Genomic DNA, 10,233 nt, shown 5'->3' with positions numbered 1-10,233 from the left:
ATATCATGACCGCTTGATGGCTTCGAAGAGAAGACGGCAACCACCATCAATTAACTTGTTCTTTCTTATAGTGAACCACAAAGGCATGTACGCTGTTAGTTTGAATTTAACAATTACTAATTGACATGTACAATCTAAGAATTCTTTTTGTAGTGGTAAGCCAGCGCGCCAGGTTAATAGGACCTGGCTTTCGAGATGAAAGTTCAAACGAGCATTCCCCACAGCAAATAGATTTTGCTCTTTTGAAGAGGTAACTCTGATCCTTGCTGAGGTCTTTTGGATTCATGTCAGGTATATCACATTCTATAGATTTGTAATTAACAATTTTAAATGTCTCACAATTGATAAGCTTTGATCCTATTGGACATGTGTAACTGTTTGGACCAGAGGAAGGGCGGTCAATAAATTTAAAAAGAGCTTTGAATGGGAGCTCATTAAATGATAAAAGGCAAACTGCCCATTGCATAGGACGACTAATATTTTCTTTCAGTTTTCGAATAATGCCTTATTTCCACATGTGTTGGTATTTGTGCCATTGCATACACAAACAACGACTTCATCGAATCGACGTTCAGATCTTTCGTGACGTAATTTAAAATAGCATCACACTAATCTTGGGCAGAGCCTGATGGTTTGACAAGGTGACCTAGGAATTTTGAGCCAGGCTCAGCTATTGAGGCAAAATGTTCCTCCTTTACTAACCCTAGAGTTTTCAAAATTTCATCCTTTCTGCCATCAAAGTATATAGCGAATATCGGATTTTCAAGTTGTGCTTCATCTGATTTTACGGTCTCACGCCTTATCTGGTTTTGGTCAAGCACTAGAGCGGCTGAAGTTATATTTAAAGATGTTTCCTCAGAAATAAAAACTGTCATTTTGGCTGGCTGCAGCACATACGTGCCTCATGTTCGGCGGCCCTGGATTTTAAGTCATATCTCTGAGCGATAAATGATGTTTCAGATAAATCAAGTTTCAACTTCAATGACTGTTACTGGCTCCTAGTGAATCTGAGTGGTAAAGTAAAAACATCGTCCACTACACCTCCACTATCGGCATCGGCAGAAACACCATCCTCTATTTTAGAAGCGCCTTCTTCATCACGATCCCCATCAAAGTAAGTATCAGTATTGTCTTGGGAAGTCGATGAAAATGATCTACCCTGACCCCGTTCAGGTTTCATTCTATTTTTTGCAGCACGTTCTGCTCCTTTACGCAAATTTTCTGTTTCAGGACGATCGAATAACGAGATAAAAATTAATAACTGGAACTTTCTTCTCTTTGCCGCATGAGCAGCAAGCCAAATACTTGATTTTAAATAAGCTCATATAAAATAATTTTGAGGAATCCTCTCTGAATGATGCAGTCTTTTGTTCTTTTGTGTTATCTGATGTAGATTTGCTTTCAAAAGTGCTTTACTGGTTAAGTATTTTGAGTTAAAATCTAGTATTAGTTAATTAACGTGTCTCTCTGAGACTGTTGGAATAATAGACGATTATGAAATTGATTTTAATTTCAGAGTTACTTCATTTGCGGTATCCAGAAATGAAGGCTCCCTGTGGCCACCGGATTGACACCACATTGCCGATCTCGTTTCTTGGCAACATCTAAAAACGTCAGCCTTTGAAGATTAAACCTTTTTATCAAATTCTTTACCAAAGCCAAATATTGGACATCGGACCAGATCCCTCTTTGAAAATTTCGCCAAATTATGGACGCATAGAAACAAACAACAGTCAAGAAGGCAATGACAACCACAACCAAACAGCTCGTTATACCTACTTTCCTCTTTTGTATTAACTGTTTAGTGTTTAAGTTCGTGTGGGCTCTGGGTCACTTGTTTTAGTGCTAGTAAATGAGCAAAAATCTGCACAAACAATGCTTCGTTTTGCTCGAAAATCCACATAATAACCCTTCCACCTGGCATTTGAACTAGGACAACTTTTGGGTCTTGATTTTGAGTTTGTGGTCGTTTATAATGGCTATTCATCGCCGAGTGACCTTAAGAAATCAATTAGTAAATATTTGTGTTTTTACCTAAAGTTTCAAAAATTGACTGTCAAAGAACGAACAGAAAATATTGAGCGATTCCAAATAGATTTTGCAGGTGTGTTTATGGTAGGGGTGGAATACTAGCCGTTTCCGATCAGGCAAAAAGTTTTAAAATGACCCATCCGAATATGTAGTCCAGAGCAGCAACGTACCAGTGTGTCTTCTGTGTGGTGGAGAGGCGTTTGAGGGAGACGGTACTGTTGAGTTGCCCAGCGCTGACCGACCTCAGATATTGGAACAAAGTAAAATAGGGACCCATGCTATTCCGAACACCTACCCGGGCTCCTTGGCTTCTAAGAAGGTCTTGGTAGGCGGATGATATCAGCGACTAAGCATACTCCCCTTTAAAGCGATAAATTGAGAAATTTAAGCTAAGCGTCAATATTGAAAATAACGTATTTAACCACACTTAATCTTAAACTTACAATTTATTTTGCTACCGAGAGGCTATGCCTCCTCCGTGATCCAAAAGGGACCATGTATCCAATGGGGTGAAATAAATAATCATTCACTTATTAGCGGCCCCATGAGAAGCCGGCAGTTTGTCGTTGGTGGCAATTGGAGCGAGGACCGAAGGAAGCAGTTGCGGCTCAATCGTAGTCGGGTGCTGCAAAACCAATCGAGCTTGTCTTCGTTAGAATATTTAGTAATTTACTAGTTTGGCTCTGTTCCAAATTTACGGAATTTTAAATATCATAATAGCGAAACAATGATCAAATGAGTTTTCACTTTTTTTCCTTTAGTCTATTCTCGAGCTAACTCGGGCACAATTTTGAAGCTGTTCACATTTTTAGAGTAGTTTCTTCGTCAATTCCTTTTATGAAATTAATTTTCAATTATAATTAAATTCGAAGTCACCTCTCAAAAACACCTCTTAAGATGGGAAAGATAAATTGATGAAGAAATCAATATTTTAACGTTGATCCTTACAGCTTCAGCTGCCTCAGTTTTATAATTGTATAGCTGATTTATATCAGTCCTAGAACATGAATTTTGAATAGAACAGTAACAAAAAAGGCTTTGTGGAAAAGGAATAAACTGATTGACGGGTTAGTTTACTTTGACCCCAAAGAGTGACTGAGCCTAAACAATGACTATCATCGTTAGCCGGCGATGTTGGCTTTGCAGAACCACTCCCACCTTTCTGAATTTTGACTATCTTGTTAAAAATAGATCATGGATATACTTCTTGTTAAAAGTTTAACACTGGCTTTTTCAAAATACGTCTCGATCATTGAGATCGCAAAATGCATTTTAATTAATAGGTATATTTCGAGTCGTTATTCCGTGTTTGCTAAATGGGCTGGATGATTAGGTCGCGCCCATTTAATAACTGCCCCGCGCCTGCGTTTCACTTGTTTTCTTACAATTTCCTCGAGAGCTACATTTAACAAATGTGTCATTATTTTAGAGCGATGAAGGATATGACTATAGAACAATTAGAAAGATTGGTATACAAAGAATTGTGTATTACCATTTTATGGGTGAGAATTATGACGAAATGCTAAAGTCCATCGCAAGTGGTAAGGGAGCCGTCTTCCTCTATTCATTAAACAAAAATAGCTTGATTCGGTCATTCGAAACTTACTTGAAACAGTTTGGAAATTTAATACACTTTGGAAACACATTGAGCGAATGCGTTCACGTTAATTTGCCCTTCAACAAGAAACTCTCGAGGGAAATTTTGGAACGAATCGATTCTTTGTAAGATTGTTTATTTGTTTAAAGGTTTCTTAAATTCAACTTTAGGCTACTTATATTTAACTTTGTTATAAGTCAAGCGATATTAACAAATTTAAGTTGAGTAATCCTGTTCATAAGTAAAAATTAAAAAAAAACGGTTGATTTTTTCCGTGTTTGGGCCATTGGAGATTAACCAAGTGAACATTATGGTGTTCGAAATACGGTTAAGGTATTATTTAAAAGAAGAAAGCAAAACTGAACTGGACGCGGAAACGTAAGATACACCGAAAATAAAGGTGTGGAGGTTTTAAACATCGTCCTCGTAACATGTTCTGATCTTAAATTATGCCAAGATGGAGCTGCTTGTTTAAACGTTCCCGTGTAACTTAGATCTAATTAAAAAATTGGTATTACTTTCATATAAATGGCATCATGTGCAATGAGTCATTTTCAAAAACAAAACGAGGCTTTTTTAACACTAGATGAACATTGATGTTCTTAAACTGTGTATATTGTTTTGAGTTTTATATGAGTTATACTGATATCATTAGTTTCCGACGATAACTAGAATTCCTTCATAGTACTGATGCCCTCAAAAGAGTGTAACTGATGTACTTTTGGAATCTCTGGCTTGAAGTGCAACTCTGGTCTTCATTACCAAATAAATCGTTTATTTATCCTTTAAGTATTTGTAGAAATTTTGTTTTCTATAAAATTTCTCTGTTGCTCAATATGGTGTATGAACCAAAAAACATATTTCGAAACAAGAGATAGGAATGTTTAATATCAACCATTCTTATGTTTCAAGCCAGAGTATATGCACGGGAAAACATCGTTTAAATGGAAGAATAATAACGTATTAGCATGCTTTATAGCGGAAACATTTATCAGAGCAAACGGGGGTATTATTGAACCTTATTTATGAACATATACAAATGTTTGGGAAAAAATTAAAACCTAGTTAGGTCGCTACTTTATTCGCATATCTTTAAAATTTCAAAACGCTACCTATTACAGTTCTTGAAATAATAATAATAATAATAATTAGCTAGGCTAATACCCAACGCACCACCTTAGGCCGAAGTCATCAAGCGACTTTTGAAGCCATTAATTACCCTTCGAATAAAATAAAACACCCTGTGTAAAGCTTTGACATGTTTGATGTTAAATATAAGTAATTTTAACTTTAACGGAAGGTGTTGCACACCCAAACACTTTTCGGACTTTAATATGATAAAACTTTTCTTACATTTAGGTCTTAGTTGTATTTATGAAGCACCTTAAGCCCACAGTCGATAACCGCGATATTAAAAAAATCGCCACTACTTGGAGTAAAAAGCCATTCAAAGGAAAGAATTTAAATGCCCCAACAGCCCATTTTCGTTAGTCTAGTATTCAATCTTTACCATTATAAAAGAATGCAAATCACTAAAAAGCCAATTAAAGTTACAATAGTATTCAAAAGGCTTATAGGCCTTCTAGGCTAACTTTAATTTTTTGAGACTGAAATGTTTAACCAGTATTTCGATATTATCAGTAAGCCGCCAGTTAAATATCACATTCACCATTAATTTCGCGTCATGAAGACAACTAATTTCCTTTAGAGCATCACAATCAAACTCGCTTCGCCCAATGTTTGTAGTTTGGCCTGTACTATATTTAAAGCCTCACTCGTATAAGGAGTTTCTTGTTAAAACCCTAATAGATTCTCACGTAAACAAATGACCTGGTTTTTACACACAATCCTAAGGATTTGTGTGTATTAGTCTCACGTACAGTGTAGCCGTTGCCGATGCCGCCGATGCCGCCGTGTCACGCATACCTCTTCAACGGTTAGGGCTAGAAGAGTCAATGATATCTCGTTCGAATGTACAAACATCGCCATTGATAGCCTTTCATAAAGTTTTCAAATCGGAGCCCAAGAAGTTAGTCATTTGCCCAATTTACTATTTTCGGTGATTTCCTTTATGTGGTAGATATTTTCTTTAAAATTAAGTCCGATAACGTTAAAAAAAATATTATTGGATAGGTTAGGATTCACTTGGAATACAACTTCGGTTATATCAGTAAATATTAAATTTAAGTATAGTTTTCGGGGTTATTTACCGCACCCCAATGTTCGTGGTTTTATATTTCCGCCTGAAAGTCGACATAACGTTCCTTAATTGAAGTCCGATTTTCATGAAAGTTATATTTTTAATAGCTGTGGTTTACACTTAACCTAGAACTGCAAATACGTTATTTAAATTTAATTCTAAGTAAGGTTTTTTGGGCAGCGTATACGGACCACCGCAATTTCCAACATTGTAAATCCGCGTGTTTATAGAGGTCTACGCGCCCGTTTCCCTCTGCCGTTTTTCAAAGCCGTTCAGAGTGGGCCGCACTTTCAACGTATTGAGCAGAAGTAACAATTAAGTATGACACTGATCGGCCTAGTCTTCGGCGTGTGACTAGAAGTAACAAATAAGTGTGATCAAAAGTAACTAATAAATGTGATCAGAAGTAACTAATAAGATACTAGAAAAAATAAGTGTGATCAGAAGTAACTAATAAGTTACTAGAAGAAATAAGTGTGACACTCAACGGCTGACTAGTAGTAACAAATAAGTGTGATCAGAAGTAAAAAATAAAAGTGACACTGATCGAAGAATTTTTCGATGCTTTCAAAGTATGACTAGAAGTAACAAATAAGTGTAAATATGTTTATATGTGTGACCGGGGATATATTTTGGTTGCGATACCAGCGTTGCAGGTTGCTGTGAATAGCTCAAACAAACTTAACACATTAGAAGGATTGTGTGTATTGCGACCGTCGTACGTCTTGTTAGTATCCTTTTCGCTTTGGGTATTTCTATCAATCTCTCCAGTTCTAGAATACCCCCGCTACTACTCCCACCTAATCAGATTAAAACCACCCAATAACCCTTACCTAAAAAGATATACACAAATTTAACAAAAAAAAATACACTTTCATAGAATTAAAAAAACTTTATTAATTCTCTTTTAAAGTTTTAAATGGTTATTTGTATTTATTAGTTTCATAAAAAACAAAACTCATAGAAAGGTGAAATTGTAGGTAAACCTTATAATATTTTTATGGAAAATTTTATAAATTTATGAATACTATTTAATTTTTTAATTTGTTTTAGAACTACTCGTTTCGTGGAAACAGCGCAATCTGAGCCTAGAAAAAGGCAAACGGTGTGGTGGGCGCGTAAATTGGTATTTTCGTCCAGTGGAGAAATAGACGATGCTATACCGATGAATTTATGGTTTCTTCTCCCTGTTTTCAGAATTTGGTTTCTTCCAATTTCTATTTCAGTCTTAGTCGCATTTCTTGAGATTTGTCTCGCTAGTGTGGCATGTCCGTAACAATACACTTTCAAGCTTAAGAATGTATTTAAAATGTCAATTATAGTTATGGTAATTTTAACAAAAATCTTTAAGTTATTACACTTACAATTTGTTAGTGCAGAATTTCTCTTGTCCGAGCCAAGAGAAATAAGGATAAATTATCTTCGTTTAGGATTTATAGTTTAGAGAGACTATTCAAATTCATTTTGTATCTAACGCGTTAGTAAACTTAAAACTGTCCGTTAGTGTAATTTTTGTTGATTTTGATAACAAGATAACAAGCGAATTTGCAGACGCTCGGAAAGCTTACATTTGGCCCAGATTGAAAATCGGGGAGTAAACCATATTCAAAGCATTTCTGCGATAATGTTTGCTTTCATTTTTGTGTAAAGAGTATTAAATTTTTATGTGTGAGTTTTTAAGTATTAAATTGCAATGGTGTATAAACATAATATTTTACACCTAGTGAATTTTAGTGTTCATTTTACAAAGCCAATTTTAAAGGTCTAGCATGTTGAATAAAAATTTAATTTTCGTGTCTACATGTACTTCGAATCTTTTTAAATCATTTTTTTTAAATACATGCTACAAATTAACTGTTTTTTTTTCAAAATATAGTTTTTTTGTTTTACTAGCAATCTGTAGATTTGAACTATTATTTTAAATATTCAATTTTAGCATATATTGATTTTTTTAATACTTGATGTTGCATAAAAATATTAAAGTGGGAAACAATGGTTGCCTTCCTAAATGTATTTTACAAATTAACTCTGATACCAAAAATTTTGAATAAAAAACTTATATTTTGAAGAATATTATAGTAGTTTTTTCTAAATAAAGTTTTTGGTATAAGTTAAAAAAAATAACAGCCAACAAGCCCAACATATCAAAGTAAAATTTTGTTATTTTAATCTATTATTTTACTATTTAATATTTTATCAATAGGCGCTTTATTAACGAGTGTCTCAATCTCGATCCTGTACGCATCTCTGATTCGCTGTTTTTCTGGTCTGCTTTTCGTGGCTATATAAAAGATTTTTTGAAACACGTTTTTATCTTGAATGTATAAGAACTTGACGTGTTAATATCTTAAACACCATTAAAATTTTCTCATGCATATTCAACTTTATTTTCTGTTTATTATAGTATCAAATGTGATAATTTTTGACTTTACTATGTTCATGTCAATAAAATTAACAACTCTAAAAACTATTAGCTAAAAGGTTTGAAATTTTAGTATCAAAGGCTCAACCAAACCTGATGTTTACTTACTTTACCAAATGTGACAATTTTTTCATGTCAATAAAATTTACAACTCAAAAAATATTTGCTAAATTTAGGTTTGAAGTTGATGAAGACACTAATAGGCTAGTGTAGATATTTAAAACTATGGTAATGATGTTAAAATATCTGTAAATTTTAATTTTTTAGTCTTTAACTGTCACAGTTTACTAATCTATTTTACAAAATGTACAACCCTGAATTTTAAACTTTCCTAAATTTGTTTGAAATTGACTAAGAAGCTAATAGTGGAAAATGCAATATATTAAAAATTAGATTATATTTTCATAATATCTGTAAATATTATATGAATTTAGTCTTCCTAGCTGTCACAGTTTACTGAATTTATTTTCTAGAAATTTTCACCCCTGAAATAGAAATTTAGCTACAATACAAATTTGAAATTGAAGAAGTTTGCTAATAGCGGAAAATGCTATATCTTTAAGACATGATTCTGTACATATAATTTTTATTAGTCCTTCCTAAACTGTTAGAAATTATTGAGGTATGAACTCTTTTCAAATGACTGGTTAAAGACGATCTAGTATTAAATTCTTTAGAACAAAACCCGCAACAATCATTTTTTATCCATCATCGATAAATTAAATTAAAATTTTCGATAAACGTGACGGAGATTAAAATGCATCTTCGTTAAACAGACGACGCCACGAAAGCATACGAGAAAAACAGCGAATCAGAGATGCGTACAGGATCGGGATTGAGACACTCGTCTTTATTAAATCATCCTCCAAAGAATCGCCCAGAAGTATTTTTTTAGAGACAGGACCCGAAAGGTAGTGTTTATATAGGGCTTGTGGAAATAATGGAAACCAATCACCTGTAAAAAGAACGTCCTGTTTTTGCCAAGCTATAATATGTAATAAAAAACTACCATTAAAAACGAACGGCATGGGGAAGTCTTGTTGTTGCCGTAAAGGTGAGAAATTTCCAGTATTTAGACAGGCACTATAAAAACAGTGACTTGTAGATCCTGGCTCTCGGAAATATCACATCTTGGCGATTTCCTCGAAGGAATATTTATTGAAGCGTCTATTCCCTTGTTGAAAAATGATTGTTCTTTTATGAAACATAAATGTTTTGCAATTTCTAATTTCCAATTTTCTAAAATTAGTGATTGGCTTTAATTTGAGTTTATAATTTAGTGTATTTTGGTCAACGCACATATTTCTCAACTTAAGAAGTTGCATTTGGTACTATTGTTGTTGTAAACGGGAAATGAGCGCGGTTCTCCGTGAAATGGTTATTTTCCAAAGGGGTGCCACGCTTTCAGGGTTTTGACGTAGTAGCTTTGGCCACTGGGCGATTTCAAATATTATTTGTCAGCCCACATATTTTCTTATGTGGCCGTGGAATGCGTTAGGCAGAGACCTCGTTTCTGAACTCATTGGACCCCAAATTTGAGAGTCAGAAAGAAAAGCAATTATTTTTTGAGGACGCGTTGCTTCAGTTGGATTTTCGCTTTTCACCAGAGCGGGTTAATACAAATACTCACTCGTGCCCCTTTAGCGATCGGTTGTTGGACTATAATGCGGCTCAGTCATTGTCAAACACTTCGTTCTTCAGTTTATTAAATGTTTTATTAAGCAGTAAATTACAAATTCGTTATTTAACTATACCATGAATATATTCATTTCAACCATAAATATCGAACTGAATAAGAAAGTGTGGCCTCCTTCACTAGAATGGGAGGGGCTTAATTATAATATCGTTGGTTACGCGCCGCCACTCAATAATTGTATCGAAGGCAAGGTTTTGATACTTGACTTCGTTTCAGTGCCAAGACTTGTTTTATTTCTTAAATTAAAGTACGCATTTTTTTTAAAAAAATGAGAATAGGTAAGAATA

The sequence above is a fragment of the Leiobunum rupestre genome, chromosome 5 (genome assembly GCF_980474605.1).
Source record: "Leiobunum rupestre chromosome 5, qqLeiRupe1.1.hap1, whole genome shotgun sequence".
In the NCBI taxonomy this organism is placed as follows: Eukaryota; Metazoa; Arthropoda; class Arachnida; order Opiliones; family Sclerosomatidae; genus Leiobunum; species Leiobunum rupestre.
This window is presented reverse-complemented; position numbering follows the sequence as displayed.